The sequence below is a fragment of the Pinus tabuliformis genome, chromosome 9, assembly GCF_031772625.1.
Source record: "Pinus tabuliformis cultivar Carrire ecotype Pingquan chromosome 9, CPIR1, whole genome shotgun sequence".
NCBI lineage: Eukaryota > Viridiplantae > Streptophyta > Pinopsida > Pinales > Pinaceae > Pinus > Pinus tabuliformis.
In genome coordinates this window covers 931,827,612-931,848,288 of record NC_142307.1, presented here as the reverse complement: position 1 = coordinate 931,848,288, position 20,677 = coordinate 931,827,612, and the positions used below count along the sequence as shown (strand labels likewise).

At 36.8% G+C, this 20,677-nt stretch overlaps 1 pseudogene; it reads right to left on the bottom strand.

Moving 5' to 3' along the window:
- Positions 1-17,724: 17,724 nt before the first annotated feature.
- Positions 17,725-18,398, bottom strand: LOC149151815 (annexin Gh1 pseudogene; annotated as a pseudogene).
- Between the last annotated feature and the right edge of the window lie 2,279 nt (positions 18,399-20,677).

Here is a 20,677-nt window from a genome sequence, read left to right as displayed (position 1 = left end):
AGGACCTGAAACTGCGCCAGTCCCTTTTACGCCCGGAGTGCTGTTTTGCAACAAAAATTATAACAAAAATAACCTTTTTACCATATATTAAACAAAAATGATTTTGGCGGGAAATTTTGGTCCAAAGGACGAATGATGTCAGCATGACGTCCGGGGGGGGTACGGAACAGACGACGTGGCAGGTGACATGGCAGTACAGATGGTGACATGGCGGCTGACGTCAGTGAGGGGTGATGTGGCGGGATGATGTCAGCGAGAGTCAGCGGGAGGGTGGTTTATGGTTTATGGTTTTGGGTGCACTTAGACTGGCAAACCCTCATCAACTTTTCTTTTCTTTGCATGATAAGCCTACCTAAGTTTGCACTTATTTCTTCCAAGGGTTCAGATTAAACAGTTGAGCTCCTTTTCTTCTCTACCTATCTACTTATCTGCCATGTTTAAACAGTTTGGACAGATTTTTATTCTCTATCTCTAAAACAGGAAATTGAAACATGAACTGGCCAAGATTAAGCTGTTTGGCCATTCATCAATTGTGGCATGATTTTGACAAGTTGCACACAATGCTTTATTTACAAAAAATGAAGTAGTAGTGGCATTTGGACTTACACACTTTCCTGGTCTTTTTATTTGGGGTTCATTTCTTTTCATTTTTTCTTTTGACCATTTATTTTTTCTACCCTTTGATTTTTCTTTTAGGGTATACCCTCTTTACATTTTTTTTTTTTATTTTTTTTTATTTTTTGATAATATGGAAAACCTTTGCAAAAGGGATGAACATATTACTGAGCTGAATTAGTCAATCATGAAATATTACACCTATTACTATAGGAGTATAACACTGGCTCCACTTGGGGATGGCTTTCCCTGGCAGAAAGTCAAGAATAGCAGGTCAGATGGCCTTATGAATAACTTTTACTGTGCTCTGAAATCTTCCTTTGCTGAATGTAGAAACTGTACAAAAGGATCATGTAAAATATATACACTACTGCCGAGCTGATTCAAACAAGTGTACACCTATTCCGAATAGCTTTCTCTTGGATTATTTGTTTCTTGCTCCCAAGTCTTCTTCTGCAATCTCTGATAAACTGAAATGAGGCAAAACAAAATGGTAAAGTTCCTTCATTGATTTCTGAATTTTTTGCACTTTCCTCCTCATTCTCCTTGCTGATATGAACAAACTGATTACTTCTTTCAAGCTGTTTGAACCTGAGTTTCCCTATGTACATGTTAGAATCAAAATATATCAAAAATTGGATCAAAGTAATGCTTCAATATTTGACCATTCACTGGTCCTTCTTCTGTTTCTGTACCATCCAGGCTCTTCAGAAAGTAAGTATTGTTTCCTTGTAATGCATGGATGATAAATGGCCCTTTCCACAGGAAGTCAAACTTCCCATGTTTTCCTTTGTCTTCTCTCCTGGAATCCGACTTTAGAACTTTGTCTCCAATGTAGAAGTCTTCAACTTTGGTTCTTTTATCAAACATCCTCTTAAGTTTTTCTTGTAACACTTGGGATCTTCGGTGCACTTCTTCTCTGGTCTGCTGCAAATGGATGGTCTGATTTATTCTTCTTTGAATGGCATTGGGTTCCACTTGAACTTCTTTCAGCAATTTCATGACAGGAACTCCTAAAGATGAAGGAAACACAGCCTCCATGCCATAAACTAGCTCATAAGGGCTGTTTCCAATTGATCTCTTTGTAGTAATTTTGTCTGCCCATAGTGCATTTGTAAGCTTCTTGTGCCAGTTTTTCTTGTTCTCTTCCAACATTTTCTTAATGATATTGATCAGGCTTTTATTGGAAGACTTAGCTAGACCATTACCTGGAGGGTAATAGGCTGTGGAATGGCCTAAAGTGATGTGATATTTGCTGCAGAAATTTATCAGTTTCTTGGACTTAAAGGCAGCAACATTTTCTGTTATGATCTTTTCAGGACAGCCAAATCTTGACAAGATATTGGTCTCTAAGAATCCTATGATCAATGTATCATTAGCTTGTTTAGCAGGGATGGCTTCTATCCATTTGGTGAAATAGTCTATAGCAGTAAGGATCCATTTATGTTGGCCAGAAGAGGGAGGATGTATTTCTCCAATGAAGTCTAAACCCCATTGTTGAAATGGCTTTTTAGTGGAAATTGGTTTCAAGGGCAAGGGTAACAATTTTCTTTTGCCTTCAAAAATTTGGCATTTGTGGCAAGTAGTAAAAAACTTCTTTACACCAGCGAACAAAGTTGGCCAGTAAAATCCAGCCCTTAGTATTTTGTCTGCAGTTGATTTCCAGTAGAGATGTCCACCGCAGTCCCCTGCATGAAATTCTTTGAGAACTTTGTCAGCTTCATCTTTTATCAAACAATTCAATAAAATACATTCATGATTTTTCCAAAAAATAACATTATCTAAAATACAAAACTTTGAAGCTTTCATCTTTAAAATTCTTTTCATTGTTCTGGATAACCCTGTAGGAGCCTGCAGGTTTAATAATACATGAATTATATGAGCATACCAAGGTGATTCTAAGAAGGCCTGACTGATTTGTGGAGTCGCCATCTCCTGTTCGTTATCCAGTTCATTCATGTCTAGGGCTTGAAAATTTGTTTCAGTCGTGAGTTTAGCTATTCCCTGTCCTTTTATCAGCTTTGTAGGTTTTATTTCAATGTCATACTCCAGTATTTTAGCAATCCATTTACCACGTTTGCCTTCAATTCCATCCTGAGTCAAGATGTCTTCTACAACAACATTTGGCACATAAGTTATTACATGTGAGTACAATATGTAAACTCTGAAGTCTTGAATAGCTTTTACAAGTGCAAAGGCCTGTTTTTCCATGATTTTGTAATTCAGAGGTGCATCTCTAAGTGCTTTAATAAAAAAGGATATGGGTTTTTCACATCCTTGATCATCTTTTTGAAGTAAAACAACTGCTATAGTGTGGTCTGATGCAAATGAGAAAATTATGAATTCTCGGTCAAATTTTGGACTTGTGAGGATTGGCGTTTCGGTCAAAGCCATTTTGATTTCTTCTAATGCTTGTTTGGCTTCTAATGTCCATTTAACCTTTGAATCCTTTGTCAACATGTTGTTCAACAGTCTGATTAATTCAACCAAATTGGGTATGAATCTTCTCAAAAAGTTAATCTTGCCTGGAAAAGCTTGAAGTTCTTTGACATTTCTGGGGTGGGGTATTTGCAGAATAACTTCTATTCTAGCAGGGTCAATTCGGATGCCATCCTTGGAGATGATATGGCCTAAAAGTTTGCCTTCTTCCAGACCAAACAGAGATTTTTTAGGATTCAATGAAATACCATACTGTCTGCATTTTAAAAACACTTGTCTCAAATGATCTAAATGTTGCTGGTTTGTTTTGGAAAACACAATGAGGTCATCTAGATATACAACCAGAAAATCGTGAATTTCTTTTGCAAAAGCTATTTCCATCGCTCGTTGAAAGGTTGCCCCCGCGTTCTTAAGTCCGAATGGAATTTTAACATATTTGAATGTACCCCATGGCATTGTAAATGCAGTTTTTTCTTGGTCATTGGGATGAACTAGAATCTGGTTGAAACCTGAAAACCCATCCAAAAGTGAAATCCTGGAAGCACCTACTACCCTTTGTAAAATATGATCCATCTTGGGTAAAAGGTAATTGTCCTTCAAAGAAACTTTGTTTAAATTTCTCAAGTCAACACATAATTTGATTTCCCCTATTTTCTTCCTGGTAGGCACTAAGTTAGACACCCACTCTGAAAATCTGATTGGTGCAATTATTCCTGCATCATGCATTCGTCTGATTTCTTTTTCAATTAAAGGAAGCAGTACAAGGTTGATTCTTCTGAGTTTTTGTTTGAATGGTTTTTGATTTTCCTTGAGGGGTATTGTATGTTGAATTATAGAAGTGTCATAAGATTTCAGGTCTTCATAGCTCCAGGCAAAAACATCTTGGAATTCTTTGACTAGTTCAACATACTTCAGCTTCTGATCAGGGGGCAGAGATTTGGATAGTTTTATCATTTTTGGGCTCTATTCAGTTCCTATGCTGTAGTGTTCAATATCTGCTTTTGGAGGTTCCATCTGAGGTTTCTTTGGAATATCGTTGAAATCAAAGAGATCTTCCAAAGGAGTCAATCCTTTGGGTAAATGATTATCTTTCAGATTGATAATTTCAGATTCTTCTTCAATAATTTCATCAAGATGTGTTTCTCCAAGATTTTGTATTTCCTCTTTGGTGAATCTCGTTGGATGAATCATTTGAGTCACATTTTCTGCTGAAATGTCTATTTGTATTTGATTGGCTGGATCAAATTCACTCATTGCGTCTTCATCTATGTTTGTGCTGGAAAATTCCTCTTTTAGGGTAAAAAAATTGTTGATCTGTTTATCGCTTTCAAACACTTTCCAGTTCTTCAAATTGTCAGGTATGGCTGACGTGTGTTTGACTTCTGCTCTGGATTGATGATTTGGTTCAAATGGCAATTTACAGGTGCTGGCAAACATTGCTAGATTGTGAGCTTGCAAGTTATGTTTTCTTGGGATTTTGGCAAGCTGAATTTCCAAAAATGTGTTGAGGATTTCTATGGCTGTTTTTTTGTATTCTTTCAATCTAGGATCATTTGTCAAGAACTTCCCTTTTAACTGTTGAAAGATTAAATCAGAATCTCCCAAGACTGACACTATAGCTGCTCCCAATTTTTTCAGCAGTTTAATACCTAACAACAAAGCTTCATATTCAGCCATATTATTAGTGCACCTAAAGTTTAACCTGTAGGCATGGCCTTCAGCATGACTGTTCTCAAGATTGTGCTCCTAGACTCCTGCCCCTGCTCCTAATTTGTTCACCAAACCATTGAATTCTAAGTACCACAGGATTTCGTGTTTATGATTAGCATCTGGACTTTCAAGGATCTGTTTAGCAGGGAGGTTTGGTTTTTCAATCTCTTCTGATTTATCTGATTTTTCATGATTTTCAACAATTTCTTGGATTCAGGCACTAGACTTTTCATTTGCTGTTTTTTCTGTTTCAGCTGTTAAGAGTTTTATTGTGTGTGGAGGATCAATTTCAACATTGTAAAGGATAAAAGAATCCATGTCTGAATGTACTGAGTAGATAGGGAAATTTTGAGGTTTCGCTACTACTTACTACATATTTCATTAAAGTTTCTCTGTACAGTCTCTTTGGCTGACCAAACACTGAAATAGTAGCATAAGACATGTCTAATTGTAGATATCCCTGAAGCTTTGCACCCCAAGATCTAGACAATAACATACCATACTTTGGAGGAATATCTGCTACTACTATGTCCATCAAAATGGTTTTAGCAGGATATTGGACTAATGACACACATACATCTTTGATTAAACCCAAACATTTGACCAGACTTGAATCAAAAGAGAAAAGATCTTTATATGGTCTGGTGATGTCAAGGTCAAGTTTCTCCATTACAGATTTAGGCATTAAGTTATGGGAAGCACCTAAATCAAACATGGCATTATGAAGTATTTTATCATGAATGTTTAAAGCCACATAGAAAGGAGAAACTTGTCCCTCTGCTATCTTTCCATTTACTTCAGGGCCAAATATCAGTTCAGGCTGGTCATCAAAAACATTTACTGAATCTTCATTTACTGAAATTTTGAGTGATCTGCTGATTTGACTTCTGTAGACATCATTTTTAGCTAATTCTGATAATGGAACAACTATCTTTAGTTTACCTACTTCTGTCTCAAAATTGAAAGGTTTCTCGATCTGAGTTTTTGTAATTCGGACAGCTGAATTTTCTGCATTTTTTTCTTCTTCAGGACTGGGATTATGTGCTGAACTTTTTTCCAAATTATGTTCTAGAGGCTTTTCTTCTCTTTCTTTAACATGAACAACAGTGGAAGGCTGTCTGTTAGGTATTTGATTGTCCGATATATCTTCCACAATTGGATTATTAGGGTTAGGATCTGTTTTAGCAAGAATATGTACAGGGGGATTATTGGTCTTACCTTTGTTGGGCTGCTTGCTTTCTTTTTATTTGCTGATTTCAGGGACATCTATCCTTCTGCTCCTCAGATTGTATTGTTTGTGGACTTCATAAATGGCTGTATCATATCCCTCCCTAAAGTCAAATGATTCACCTGACTGAGTTTGGAATTGTTCAAGAATGTTAGCTTCTTGATCGTCTTGGGTCAAGAAAACTTGTTGTTCATTGTTGAGTCCCATTAGATTAATTTGAGTGTCTTCTGTTGGTTCATTGGAAGTTGAGGCTTCAGCGTAATTTTCTTGAAATGGGGGCCTAATATTTTGGTCAGGTCCTATCTTTCCAGTAATAGGATTTTGATTCTTCCTGAAATTTGTATTTCTACCAGCATTGCTAGGTTGACCGTGCCAAGGGGATTTTCTCTCAATTGTTTCCACTCTGTCTCCAAGTCTGTGCATTCCATTAATGATTGCATCTAGTTTTTGTTCAACTGCAGAAGGTTCTTCTTTGAAAGGTATCCTCCTTTCAGCTCTGGCTCTGGACCATTTGGATATCAGGTTGGCCTTAACGCTAACAACTATACTCTACATTTCTTCTAGGTTTCTAGGAGCTCTTTCCCTAAGTTGGTATGCCATATCAGTGTCAAATGCATCAGGGAATTTGATCAAGGCCAAATCTAGAGGAGGCCTGAGATTTTGAGGAATAGAATTGTAAATATTATTGAATCAGGTATAGTAATCTTGGACAGTTTCTTGTGTGCCTCTTCTTAGGTTTTCATATTCTGATAAAATGTGGAGAGGATCTTTTTTCTTTTCCCATCTGTTCAAGAAGGTCTGATAAAGAGCTTGTGGGTCATTGATACTGTTTGCAGGAAGGGCTCTAAACCAGGTTCTAACATCTCCAGTTAAACTTTGCACAAATAATTTCATTTTGACATCATCATCATCAATCTCATAGTTTTCAAAATAGTCGGTCATTTTCTTGGTATGTTGTTGAGCTGTGTAAGTGCCAGTACCGTCAAAATAAGTGATTTTACTTTGATATCTTGGGGCATAGCACCCGTATTTGCAGGTAAGTTTAGGGGAGTATATCGGTTTGCCATGATTGAAGAGATAAATGTAACAGCTAGAAGAGTAGGGATAACAGTGGGAATGAGAGTTGCAGATGGAGGAGTGGAAAGGGTGGCTTGAGGTGTTGATGGGGAACTTGAAGAAGCTGCAGCAATGACAGAAAGGTTTGGTGTTCTCACAGAGGTAAGCTCAGATTGAATAGGGTTCTGCAAATGTTTGTCAAGGTGTGAACTAGCAGAATTTTCTTGGCTCTGTTGACTTCTAAGGATCTTGGGAATCAGATTAGGATTTTCACATGCAGGTGGAGGATTTGGATCAGGATTTGATCTGGTATAGCGAATCTTTTTTGGAGCCAGTTTCTAGGTCTGTTTTTGTTTTTTTTCTTGAAGTAGTTTTGATAATACAACTTTAACAATATCTTCTAGGAGGTTTTGAATGTGAGAGTTTTGAACTTTCCTAAAGATTTATTGAAAAGAGGAACTGATCAAGTATTTGGAACCGACTGTTCAAAACATAAACTAGACTGGAGATAGACTGAAGAAACATTTATTTATTTCTGCAATTGCAAAGCAAAAGTAGTTTCAAAGGCTACCTGGCTAACTTCAAGCTCCATTTGTAGCTTGTGAAATAAACAACAGTAACAACCAATTATTCCGTCCCCAGTGGAGTCGCCAATGATGTTATCACTTAGGTTGTTCCCAAAAGTTGTAAGAAAGGGAATATGGCCGAGGTAACCACAAACCAATCTTTTAGATACAGATTCTATCCAATTTGCATCCAGAGAGGGCTCTCTCTTTATGATTTAGCTTTATTTTTAAGGGTGTTAGGCTAGTTATGAAGTTTCAAGGGTTTTGTTTTGAGTTTGGGTGATGAGATTCAATAGAACAAAGAGGTAAAACTGAAGAGTTCAGTCCATTGGGCATGATGGAGTCAAAGAAGGATGGCTTCCTAGATTTGGTTTCTCAGCAGAGGATGCAATCATAGAGCAAGGTAGTCAAACATGGAACAATTAAAGGCTGGAATCAGATGGAATGGACTCAAATGGGTGAAGGGCAGTTAAGAATCCTTCATCATATTGAAAAGAGGGAAAGTGGATGATTACTGTTAAGGAGCATTTAAGAATTCCTTAGCAAATACTCAACATGAAAGAATCAGGGGAAACAGGAGCAATTAAGAATTCACTGTTTATACTAATTCTGAAGAAAACACAGAGAATAATAAAGACTGAAAACAGAGTGCAGCCAAGCAAGTTTTGAATTAATCTTTCGCTTCATCATTCAGATTTATGAAACACAGATGATATATCGGACAACAAAACTACAAAACACAAGATATAAGGGTACTTATTGATCCATAGGTTGATTCAAGAATTCTGTGATAAGTCTTCTGCATCGATTCTTCAGCTAGTAGACCAGACAACCGTTTGATCCCAACAACTTTTTTATTCTAGAAGTTCAGTATTACAGCAAAGTCTAGAGAAATCTACACATACCCAACCTCTTCAAAACTCTGATGAAGGGGCTATTTATACAACAGGATGTCTCATCAAAGCTATGAGCAGATATCTAAGTTTAACCTAAAGTAATTTACAAGCAAAGTAGAAACATCCAACTTATGCTGTGCTGGAAGTTGGCTCTTTAGGGTTCGGCCTGCAGGTGTCCTTTGTAGCTCTGTGCCGACTGTTTGCATTAACTTCTCTTTAAACCTTTGATCTGCTTCTCTTGGTCGGCTTCGATATTCTTTAATGCTGACTTGATTTGTCTTTACTTCTGCATTGATACACTTTTAATGCTCCTCTGATCCTCTTTGACTTGTTTTGTACCCTGTTAAATGCTGAACCGACCTTGCTCACTGCTTTCTGGCAAGAATAAGACAACAACGTGTCTCCACTGCCTCTCCTTTGGCAAATTCATGTTTCTGCAGGTTTCCGCTGGCTGGGGCAGCAAGTAACCCTGTATATCTCTGTTTCTTTCTTTTGCGGGCTGGGAACCCTTCAGCGCTGCCTCGAACTGTATTTAAAAAGGAAGAAGACTGTATAATGGCAACTTTGGTTGAGGTCGTGAGCTCGTCGGTGCAGCCTTCCCTGGTCGGGAGGCGGTCGAGGACCTGAAACTGCGTTGGTCCCTTTTACACCCGGAGTGCTGTTTTGCAGCAAAAATTATAACAAAAATGACCTTTTTACCATATATTGAACAAAAATGATTTTGGCGGGAAATTTTGGTCCAAAGGATGGATGACGTCAGCATGACGTCAGGGGGGTACGGAATAGACGACGTGGCAGGTGACATGGCAGTACAGATGGTGACATGGCGGCTGACGTCAGCGAGGGGTGATGTGGCGGGATGACATCAGCGAGGGTCAACGGGAGGGTGGTTTATGGTTTTGCCCGCACTGCTTTTGGACTTGGGCGGTTTTGGGCGGAGGGGTAGCGAACAATCTGGGCGCGCGACACGTGTCCTGGTACGGGTGGCAATACCGCCAATTCCTCAGGACTTAACGTGCGGCAGATGGGGGGGTAGCGAAATGGATAAGGGCCGTCCGATGCGAGAGCCGAGATCCGACAGTGGGCGCTTAGCGGAGATGGTGGGAGGTTAATGTGCGGGACCGATATATTAAATAAAATGTTTTTTAATGGTTGCGGGGATAATTTCATCGGTCGGGTTGCGGGTTGGTTATTTAACTAACTAAAAGTTAATAAATCCCAATGTTGCGTGCGGTGGGTTGTTTAAAAGGTTCCAAATGAACAAAACAATTCCAAAAATCACGTTTATGGTTATATATTTAACCAGGGGCGGGAAATATTAATAATTGGGGATTATATTATATATACAATACGGGAAAGGGTGATATTTACATGGGATTTAATATAGTAAAGTTAATCGTTAATATGAGAGATGCAATGAAAAAGCACTAAGTAAAAATGTTTAAGAACTTAAGCTAAAAGGGAAAAAGGAGTTTATACAAGGAATATAGCCATTTTTCCTAAGTAAAGTAGGAATTTACTTAGGTCATTTATGAAATGAGATGGAGTGACTTTAAGGATATTAAGCAGATCTTAATACCTTTGGGGGAAATTAGTAAATGTTTTGGGGAAAAGCATGAAGGGAAGTTAGTTATGAATCTGCCTCGCTTGAGCTGCATCAAAATATCTGCTTTGTACATTATGATAGGAATAAGATGAACACATTCGAGAGACAAAATCTATCACAAGTCTCATTCTGCAACATCATCTACCTACCCAGCCTACTTGACCTAGCATTTTTTCTTCTTTCTTGGGTGCACTTAGACTGGTAAACCCTCATCAACTTTTCTTTTCTTTGCATGATAAGCCTACCTAAGTCTGCACTTATTTCTTCTAAGGGCTCATATTAAACAATTGAGCTCCTTTGCTTCTCTACCTATCTACTTATCTGCCAAGTTTAAACAGTTTGGATAGATTTTTATTCTCTATCTCTAAAACAGGAAATTGAAACATGAACTGGCCAAGATTAAGCTGTTTGGCCATTCATCAATTGTGGCATGATTTTGACAAGTTGCACACAATGCTTTATTTACAAAAAATGTAGTAGTGGCATTTGGACTTGCACACTTTCCTGGTCTTTTTATTTGGGGTTCATTTCTTTTCATTTTTTCTTTTGACCATTTATTTTTTCTACTCATTGATTTTTCTTTTAGGGTATACCCTCTTTACATTTTTTAATTTTTTTGATTTTTTGATAATATGGAAAACCTTTGCAAAAGGGATGAACATATTACAGAGCTCAATAAGTCAATCATGAAATATGACACCTATTACTATAGGAGTATAACAATCTCTATTCTTCAAAAATTCATCACCATTTGTTGGTCTTTATGTTATTCCTTGCTCTAATACCATGTAGAAAATTCCACAACTGCTCAAATGAAAAATCTGGAAACAATTTCTTTGTACCAAGACACATAATTTTCCTACTTAAATTTGCAGTGGAATCGAACCATAATAAGACACAATCACATAGAAGACACAATAATTTTCTAGGGAACCTAACTTGGAAAACCCTCTCCTTTCTATAAATTCTTATTGATAGAGTTCTGAGTAATTAGATCAGATATAAGGAAACTTGTTTCAATTGAGAACTCACTGTTCTCACTACTACACTAGCTAGAAACACCCTACAATAGATTTTGACCTCTGATCCTACTTTCTTGCGGCCTACTTGGCCCAATTCTCCTGCGTTGGTTCCTCCTATTTGCTAGCACAATATGGCCCTTACTCTTTAGGGAAAACCTCCTCAATCCTAGTGCGCATCTAGCTACAAGAAGTGTCTTTATGCTTTGCGTATTGGCTGCTCCAAGAGTACACTCTCACTGTAAGGCTCTCACATACACAAACTTGTGCATACAATAATTAATTATAAGGTACCTTCACCCTCCTTATAATATTTTCGATCATGCTAAATATGACAAGTTAGTTTTAGAACTTGGACTTGTGTTTGATTTGTTAACTGAGTCAAACTAACTCTTCTAACTCATCCTGTCTCAATCAGAAACTAAAGCTCACTAACTCGTCCTTTTCCAAAAATAAACTTGCACTTGGAGATAAACAAAACTGAGCCTCCAACTCTTGTGCATGAGTTAACTGCTCCATGACCCGTCCTAATTTGTAGGGACTCGTGCATACTAAAGGGGGATTGTTTGTGGTCATTCTTAACTAAGGCACAAGTCAAGAAGGACCTTCTCTGGCTATTATTTTCAACAATTCACACACTTGGAACTTTGGTTTATATGCCTACTTCAAACTTTTGGAAGGTTGCACACTTCCTTTCACTAATTATATTCAAACCTTTGAATGGGAACTTCATCTCTGACAATGAAATACCACCAAATTGACTATTGGTAAATGCAAGACAAGACAAGACACATAATTCAAACGTCATATTAGGAACCTTCTTTCAATAATGATGCCGCTCAAATACATTGAAATCAAGTGCTCCTTTACATAATGCAATATTTTAAACATAGATCGAAGAAGTACATTTATTAAACTTTTTGGATCATCAATATTAATATGTTCACGTTTGAAAGTTTTCCAAATGTAACAAGTATGGTTGTCCAAAAAATTCCATGGATTTTGTTGGTTGTTCGATGAAGAAGTTCCCATGCTTTCAATTTGAATGATTACGGTTTCCTTGTTATTAAAACCACTTTATGTAATAATATTCTAGAAACGTTCCCTTTCTTGTGATGAAGGAAAGTTTGAGAAATCACGATGTGTCACACAGGAACAAACTTTTCCTTGAAGTGATATGCTTTGACAAAAGAAAGTTTGGATTGATTTTACATGAAGTTATGTTAGGTGGGATACACATTATGTCAAAATGAAGGAAAGTTTGTGAAAGTGCAATAAGTCACACAAAAATAGACTTGTATGCAATGCAATGTCGCAAGGAAAGTTTTGGAAAGCGTGATGTGTCGCATAGAAACAAATTCTTCTATGATGCAATAAGTTGTAATAAAGGAAAGGTTGGAGCAATGTGTTATGTAGTGACCAAAGGAATTTTAGGTGCAATACACACTTTCTCACAATGAAGGGAAGTTTGGGCAAGTTTGATGTGTTGCACATAAATAATCTTTGACACAACGTGATATGTTGTGACAAAGAAAGTTTGGGGTGATGTCATTTCTATGGCCAAAGGTGTTTTAGGTGCATTATGCACTATGTCGGGATGATGGGCATTTTGACAATGTGTCATGTGTCTCATGGAAAGAAACTTTTCCACAATGAGAAATATCACCACAAATGAAATATTTGAGCGATGCAATTTGTCATAGCCAAAGGAAGTTTACATTAGATAAATCAAAAAAATTACTAGAAGATGCAAAAACATATTTTTGGATTGAGAAGCTCCATGCTAAATGAATATACAAAATCTGGTTTGCAATTTCTAAGCAATGTGCTTTAGTGTGGTGTCATGTGTCGTAAAGATAGAAAGATTTATAAGATGCAATATATTGCAATGGAAAACATTATTATACTCTATGATATGTCATAACAGAGAAAAGTTTGGATGAATGTGATATGTCATAGCCAAAGCATTTTAGGTGTGCTAAACATAATTTTCTTGATGCATCACCTTTAAAAAATGTAAGTCCTTTATACATCATACAAAATAAACTTTGGTCTAGTGCATCATGTCATTGGGATAGAAACTTTGACGAGATATGATATATTGCAAGGGAGTTCTCTTAGAAAATTTTCCCTTTGTCTTGATGAAAGAAAGTTTGAGAAAGTGCAATGTTTTAGATGAAAAATGACATGATGTGATATGTTGTGAGAAAGGGAAGTTTAAGGGAAGTTTTGAATGATTTACTATACTGCAATGTTGCAAAAAAAACAAACTTATACGTGATGCATTATGTCACCATAATCTTAGTTTACACAACCAATTTAAAAAAAAAAAAACTTCTTGCCTTCGGAAGCAATTGTGAATTTATTATATTCTTAAACAAAATCATGATTTATTGTATTCTTAAACAATTATATGAATTGCCAATATGAAATATAAGATATTCACAACCATGAAAAAAATAAAAATTCCCAAAGATAAAATATAATTCAAAATAATTCTTATTCTTGGTATTCACTCCATAAAACATGAATAGCTCAACCTCTTATACACTACTTTGTTGTATTCCTTTTCAAACTACCATTCAAGGGAAATAAAAGTGGATGTAATTTGTGTAGTGTACAAAATACTAACATATACGTAACAAAATTTTGATAAACATATTATATTGTTCGCAAACTATGGAAGGAGATTTATTTATTTATTTTTCAAGGGAAACGCTTCTTAAAATACCTGCAACGTAATATTATATATATATATATATATATATATATATAAAAGGAAGTGTTATGTACAGTAATGGAATAAATAATTTTGCATATAAGTTTTATATATAATTGAACTATACTGAAAAAGAAAAGTTATTCTTTGATTTAAAAAAATATATATTAAACTTTCAAACAATAGGACCTAAAAATGGTTCACTTTCACAATTTTGTGAGACGTATCAATAAAATTATATTTTTGTTTATGGTTTTAAAAGACAAAATTACATCATTGTAAAAATTATAATTTAGAATTTCGCCATTATTGATATAAAAAAATTATAGCCAAGATGCATGAGAGAAATCATTTGTATGAGTATCTTGAAAGATGGAAATGGTCCAAGTACCATGTTCCAACCCTAATTCCTCTTTTGAAAGGCCACCAACTACCCCTCAAGTGTGAAATCCGGTCTCCACATATCTTAAGTGCATATCCATAAGTTGGGGAAAAACAAAAAAAATAGGGGATAGAAGTAGAAATCATAAATAGAACATTCCTTAAGCATACTTTGTTGGTGCTTCTCATGGGAATTCCCCTAAAGGAGGTTCAAGAGGAATCCTATATCTCTCTTTAAATCATGTTGTAGCCTTCACAACCTAGGATAGGGCAAGAAACTAACAATTACTATGAATTGATAACTGAAATTGACCTTGATGTCAGCTCAAGGATACAGTGTTACACAATTGCCAATTTTGGAGGAACATATAATAGGACTATATGAATGAAAAGCCATAAAATGTTGGAAATCTAATCCTTAGGGATTATGGTAAATTGTATTATCCACTTGAGCTAGAAGATTAAAAGTCACAAATGAACTTGAATAGCCATCAAGAGTATAGGAGACCTCTTAAAAGATGAAACCAAGGGTCATAAACTAATGCATTTATGTGTATCATACTAATAAGAAATGTATCACACAATTATCTAAGTTTGTCCTCCATTTTTGTGTCTAATAGTGGTATTAGAGTCGAGCATTGATCCTTAATTTATGCTTGTGTTTTTCCTATTCATGGTTGTTAGTGAATGACAAATCCATTTCTTTTAGTTGTCCTCTCCCCCGCATCATTAAAAACTCTAGCATCTCAGCATATTCTCACATATACCAAGTTATGTGTGTTCTTGCATATCTCTCCCCCCTTTGCATCATATGGTATGAAAATTTCCATCGCATTACTTTGATCATACCTATATGCTACATCATAAGACAACCACCTAGCGATCCATTGATGTGATTTAAAAATGCAACAAGTGAGATCGTCATTTTCGATGGTGGGAGTGAAAAAATGTTATTTGATTTGCGGAAAGATTGAATCATTTTAATAAGGAAGTGTCTCGATTTCTCATGTAGAATTTGATTTTGTAGTTTTGCTGATCCATGAGGATCTCGAGACACCAAGGGGATAGATAAGGCTTGAAATCCAAAAATGACAGAAAGGAGAATTTGGTGGCATCAGTTGAGAGGACTCGTCTTCCTGATCATGGTGGCACGAACGGTTTGTCAATCCGAGCTCGTATGCAAAAGATAGAACTCTTCAAAAATTGGTATGGCAGAGGAAAAATAAGGCCCACAGTGCACCACATGGCATCCCAGGAGCACGTGGGACCCACATGGCAGCCCATCAAACACTGACACATGGCAGCCCGTCATTAACCTCCTAAACCTGCACAAGAAATATTTTGGTTATAACTACAAATTTCATATAGTTATCCAATTAACTATATCAAACCAAATCAAGAAAAAAATATAATAATAACCAAAATATATGCAACCATATAAAAATATCCCAACCATCCAACGCACATGGGAAATAATGTTATTGTTATATAAAAAAAAAAATGGCAACGTATTAAGTTATGGTAACAAACATATACCATATATATAAAAAAGGTTAAAGGCATATCCCAACGTATCCATAATTGAATTAAGTTTGGGATATATATAACATAAAACCCATACGTGGCATAACATTGTAACGTATGATGGTATATAAGCGGTTGTTACAACGTATGCCATTTATGGCACACCTCCCAACCAACATAACGTATGGTGGCAGCCATATGGGATACAAGGAGAGGAAACTCCTATTTCCACCACTATAACAAAGTTAATGCACCCTGACATGCAAGGGGAATAGTGGCTGCCTTGCTGCTAACATGCCAAAGTCAACTTTGAGGGAAATATAAATGCAAGGTAGCCACTATTCCCCTTGCATGTCAGGGTGCATTAACTTTGTTATAGTGGTGGAAATAGGAGTTTTCGGAGAGGAGATATGGTGGCAGCCATAAAACCTCCACGTACAGCACATAAAACTTCAAGTACAGCCAATTAAAAACAAATATAATTTTTTATATATATGTATGGTAAAGTTTGGAATATGGTTATTTTAAAAGTGGGTTTTGGTAAAAATAAACCATAACCACCTTATGGTTTAATCCGCCCAGTGTTATTTAAAACTCATTTTTTACCATTTGTGGGGAGATCGGCGGCACGAATTTCGAGACAAGGTGGTGGAACTTTGAGCACGCAGAAACTCTAGTGGAATTTTGTTTGAGCAGAAATTTTGCAGGAGGGTGATTTTGGTCTAGTATCAAAATTGGGCAAATTTTATATGAATCTTACACCTCTCGGCGACGGAAATGCATTGGTGGTGTCAGTTTCTGCAACAGAGCTCTCCAATTTTTGGGCACTTTTCAGCATGGAGGTATAATGCTCCATTTTGTAAATTGATGAATGTAATTTCTTTTAATGCCATTTTTAATGAATGAAGGCCTCCCCCATTGATCGAGCAGGGCCCGGAGACGTAGACCAGGAGGGATGAACTCCGTTATCAAGTTCTTGTCTTCTTGTCTTCTCATGTGTTTCTTCTTCTTCTTCTTACATGTGCACATTTAAGTTTCTCTTTGGTTAAGCTACAAACTGTTTATGTAATTCTTTTCATGCATCTATAAACAAAAGATAACCTGGATCATCTGCTTTGTAATATCAATGAGGGATTTATGCTTCACTATTGTAATTTTCTTTGCTAGATACAACGTAGGTTTTAACCCTATACATAAATTACCTACAAACAAATTCTTAAAACATAACAATAAACAATGGCGAGAACATAAAACAATTATACAGGTAGATTTTCCCCTGGATCCCAAAATCGGGACTACCAGATTGATTTTTCACTATGTTCCTTTCAACGTTATAATACATATGTATACATACCGACGCATTCATAAACCCCAATCCATTAACCCTGGATTAGAACATAATTGTATTTACCTTGATCGGATCTACAAAACACCATGCGCAGAAAACCATCATGCCCAAAACCATGTGCAAAACCCATGCACAAAACCATGGGTAGGTCCGCCCACCATCTTTGGATTCACCCCCCATCCTTGGGTCTGCATATATATAGGGAAAAAAAATTTCCTAGGGTGCTGCCCTGGACCCTATGTAGGGGGGCAACCGCCCCCCTACAAACCCCCCAACAAGGGGGGGCGTGCCCCCCTTGTGACCTCCCTGTTGCGCATGATGCAACAAACAGGGAGATCTATGACCCCCTCAAACATGCAACTAGTCATGGAAAGAAAATAACACACACCCAACATACAAGAATGTCATATTGATGTGATTTGAGTGATTGTGCAATTACATGGTGCTTACCAAAAAATTATCACAGTAATAATGAACACATTGATGCGGGGAAATGATAAAATGTGTTTTTTTCAAGTGTTGAAGTGACAAAAAGGATGACTTTATAAAAAAATTGCAAATCTTGAAGAATAGAAACTATAACACTATCCCTTAATAAAGTTGAAGTTTGAGATTGCTCACACGCATAGCTTTTGTGGGACCATTAGCGCTAGTATAACTTCATATTTATAATTATTGATAGTGGTGTTCAGTTGTACCATGCTCCTTACAATTATTATGTGAATGAATTCCTCATCACAAAAAACCTTGTCCTTTATAGCTTTATATAATTACTTTGCTTCATACTTTTCCAAGTGCACGCCCACATATGGATCTTCATATTGGTAATAACTTACAAGTTAAACTAGAAGCTTGTGGAAGTCTCCCTAAGTATGAGAAGTAATGTCTTCTTCAAGATATTTCTTATAACGTATAGATATGCTTGTTTGACAAATCATAACTCAATTGAAAATTGAGCACAAGAGATTTCTATAAGTGAGTTGTTCTTTTAACTCCACTTCCTTATTTATTCATGGGCTAGAAAGGAATCTCGTTGTGGGAGATCCAATGTCAAAAGGAGTAGATCTCACTCGAAATCTCATGAAAGTTTTGATTATGATCACTTTAGGAAATCTTCCTCGTACCATTGAGTGTACATTTTCTTGATTTATTTGCACTGTCTGGCAACCTTGTGTCCCATTATTTCTATAAACAACTTCTCATTTGTGCCCGAGCCTTTGAAACTCTTCTTGAGGAATTCAAAGTCTTCAACTAGGGATGGCATTGGCACTAACATTATAATTGTTGACATCTTAGACTTATACAACAAGATCTGATCACACACCCCAACCTAGCAACATTCAATGTGTCTAGTGGGAAATTGTTTGAATCCATGTGAGAGTAGAAGTGGTTGGAAAAAAATTTGCATTCTCATACAATTCAAAAATTTACATTCTTTCTTATGTGATTTTTGCTTTGGCCTAGCCTTTGCTTTCAATGAATATTCCATGTGCTCTATAGTTCTACTTGAAGTAAACCTATTAAGCAATAGCTAGCTTTTGGAACACCAATCAATTCAGAGCACCATGTATAACCATCCAATTAGATCATTGAAGCATCAAAGGATTCAAAGAATTAATGACACATTTAGAATTAAGAATATAAAATAATACCTTTTTGTAAATTTACTGGTACTCTTTGAAAGTAAATTGAATTGCATTGTAAGTGATGTAGGGGCATCCGTAAAAAGTCTGATTGATCGAGAGGTCAAATTCTTTTACTAAAGGATTTGGTTCCTTAAGAAGTGGATTGTTAGATAAGATTTCTTTAGATTTGTTATGCATTTCATTAAATTAGGAAAATTGTTGTAATTTTTTGTGATTTTGATTATTTTCCCAAAATGGTCTTTAAGATCCTATAATTACGGATCTGAACCCAAATTTGCAAATGTAATATTTATATTCCTTGTTTTAATAAAAACATCTATCTACGTGAGAGGAGAGCGAGAGTTTTTACTTCCCAATAACCAGTCCTTCTGTAATCTCTTTTATTTTATTTTTATACTTTAAATATTGTGCAGTATAGGAATTGTAGATTGGGTTAATTCCTAACTAACGTTAATAGGTTGAGTGAGGGGTTTATTGTGCATACTCATTTAGAGAGGGCTTGCAGAGGATCCATAAGGACTAAAGGAAGATAGGAGTGGAAGAATATAGAGGAGCGAAACATAGGTTGATCATAGTACACAAAGAAGACGAAAGAGTGAGGAGCCTTCAACTATACAAACCATAAAAGGGAAAGCACACAACACTTAATATTTCTTTTAAGAAACATGAATCCGTGACTTGATGGGTCATCATTAGACAAGAAATGGTTCAGTGGGACCCTCCTGGAGGCTTTATACCCTGACAGTTTTGTTAAACTCATGCTTTTATGAGAAGCTTAGAACATTAAGTTGAGGGACTTACCCAGAGCTTTCTACCCCGACGACTTTTGTAATCCTTTCATTCGTCGAGTCCGGCTTGCATGAGGAGGCTCATGTGTCATTAGCCGGAGGTGGGCCAACCCAAAGGTTTATGAATCCGAAGGTTTTTATTAACTTACCTTTGCAACACGCCGGGCTATTGCAGTAGAGCTCACGTGGCATCAACAAAGTGGGAAATCATAGTGGGCTAGCCAGGAGGCTTATTAACCTGGAGGTTCTATTGGTTCAACTATCCATCACGCTGAGCTCATGTGAGTAGGCTCATGTGGCATCGACCATGCATAAAGTTAAAGTGGGCCAACTTGAAGTTTTAATCCCTGAGGTATAAGATTTGAGGCTGAAGGTGGAAGTGGGAACTTGGAAGCCACAGTCAAGGGAACAATTCCGTGGAGGCATTGACTTTAAGCCATAAGAGGTAGCATAGTCGGAAGGAGGGCTATGGTGAATTTTTCATCTAAAAATATTATGAAAAGGTGAACCTGTGTCAGTAAGTGGGCACATTTTTGGTAGAAGCCAATGTTGGCATTTTGGCACAGGTGTGGCGCTACGGTACAGGTGTTGTCCTTGATGGCAACTCTCTTTGATGACAGATCTCAGTCCAGACTACAAGAATGAAGAGAAATCTCATATACGCAGGTTCATTAAGCCCAAGATGCGTATACACGCTGGTACGCTATATACTAAGTCGCGGATACGCAGGCTCGCTATATACGAAGTCGCGTATACACGCAGTTTCATGAACAGAAAAAAGCGTACGTGTCGAGAAGCTTCCCTTTGGTCCGTGGTAGTTAGTCCTCGGTACTTGAGCCTATGTTTTTGGACCAAGGTATCTCGACAGTCGTGTTGATCCTGAGTTTTGAAGTTGATGGTATTGTATTACTATGGTTTTGGCCCGTGGTATTGAGGAGGGCCTAATGCTATATAAGGAGAAGAAGATCATTAGGCTAGTGCATCGAAAAAGTCTTGAATATCTAATGAAGAAAGAGATCTAGTATGCAGGTTCTGGGTTGATGATACATTGCTTGATCTGAGCTAAGGAGAGATCACATCGGTTGGTGGAAGGATAGATCGGGATCAAATTGTTTGAAATGAACTATCGGTATATG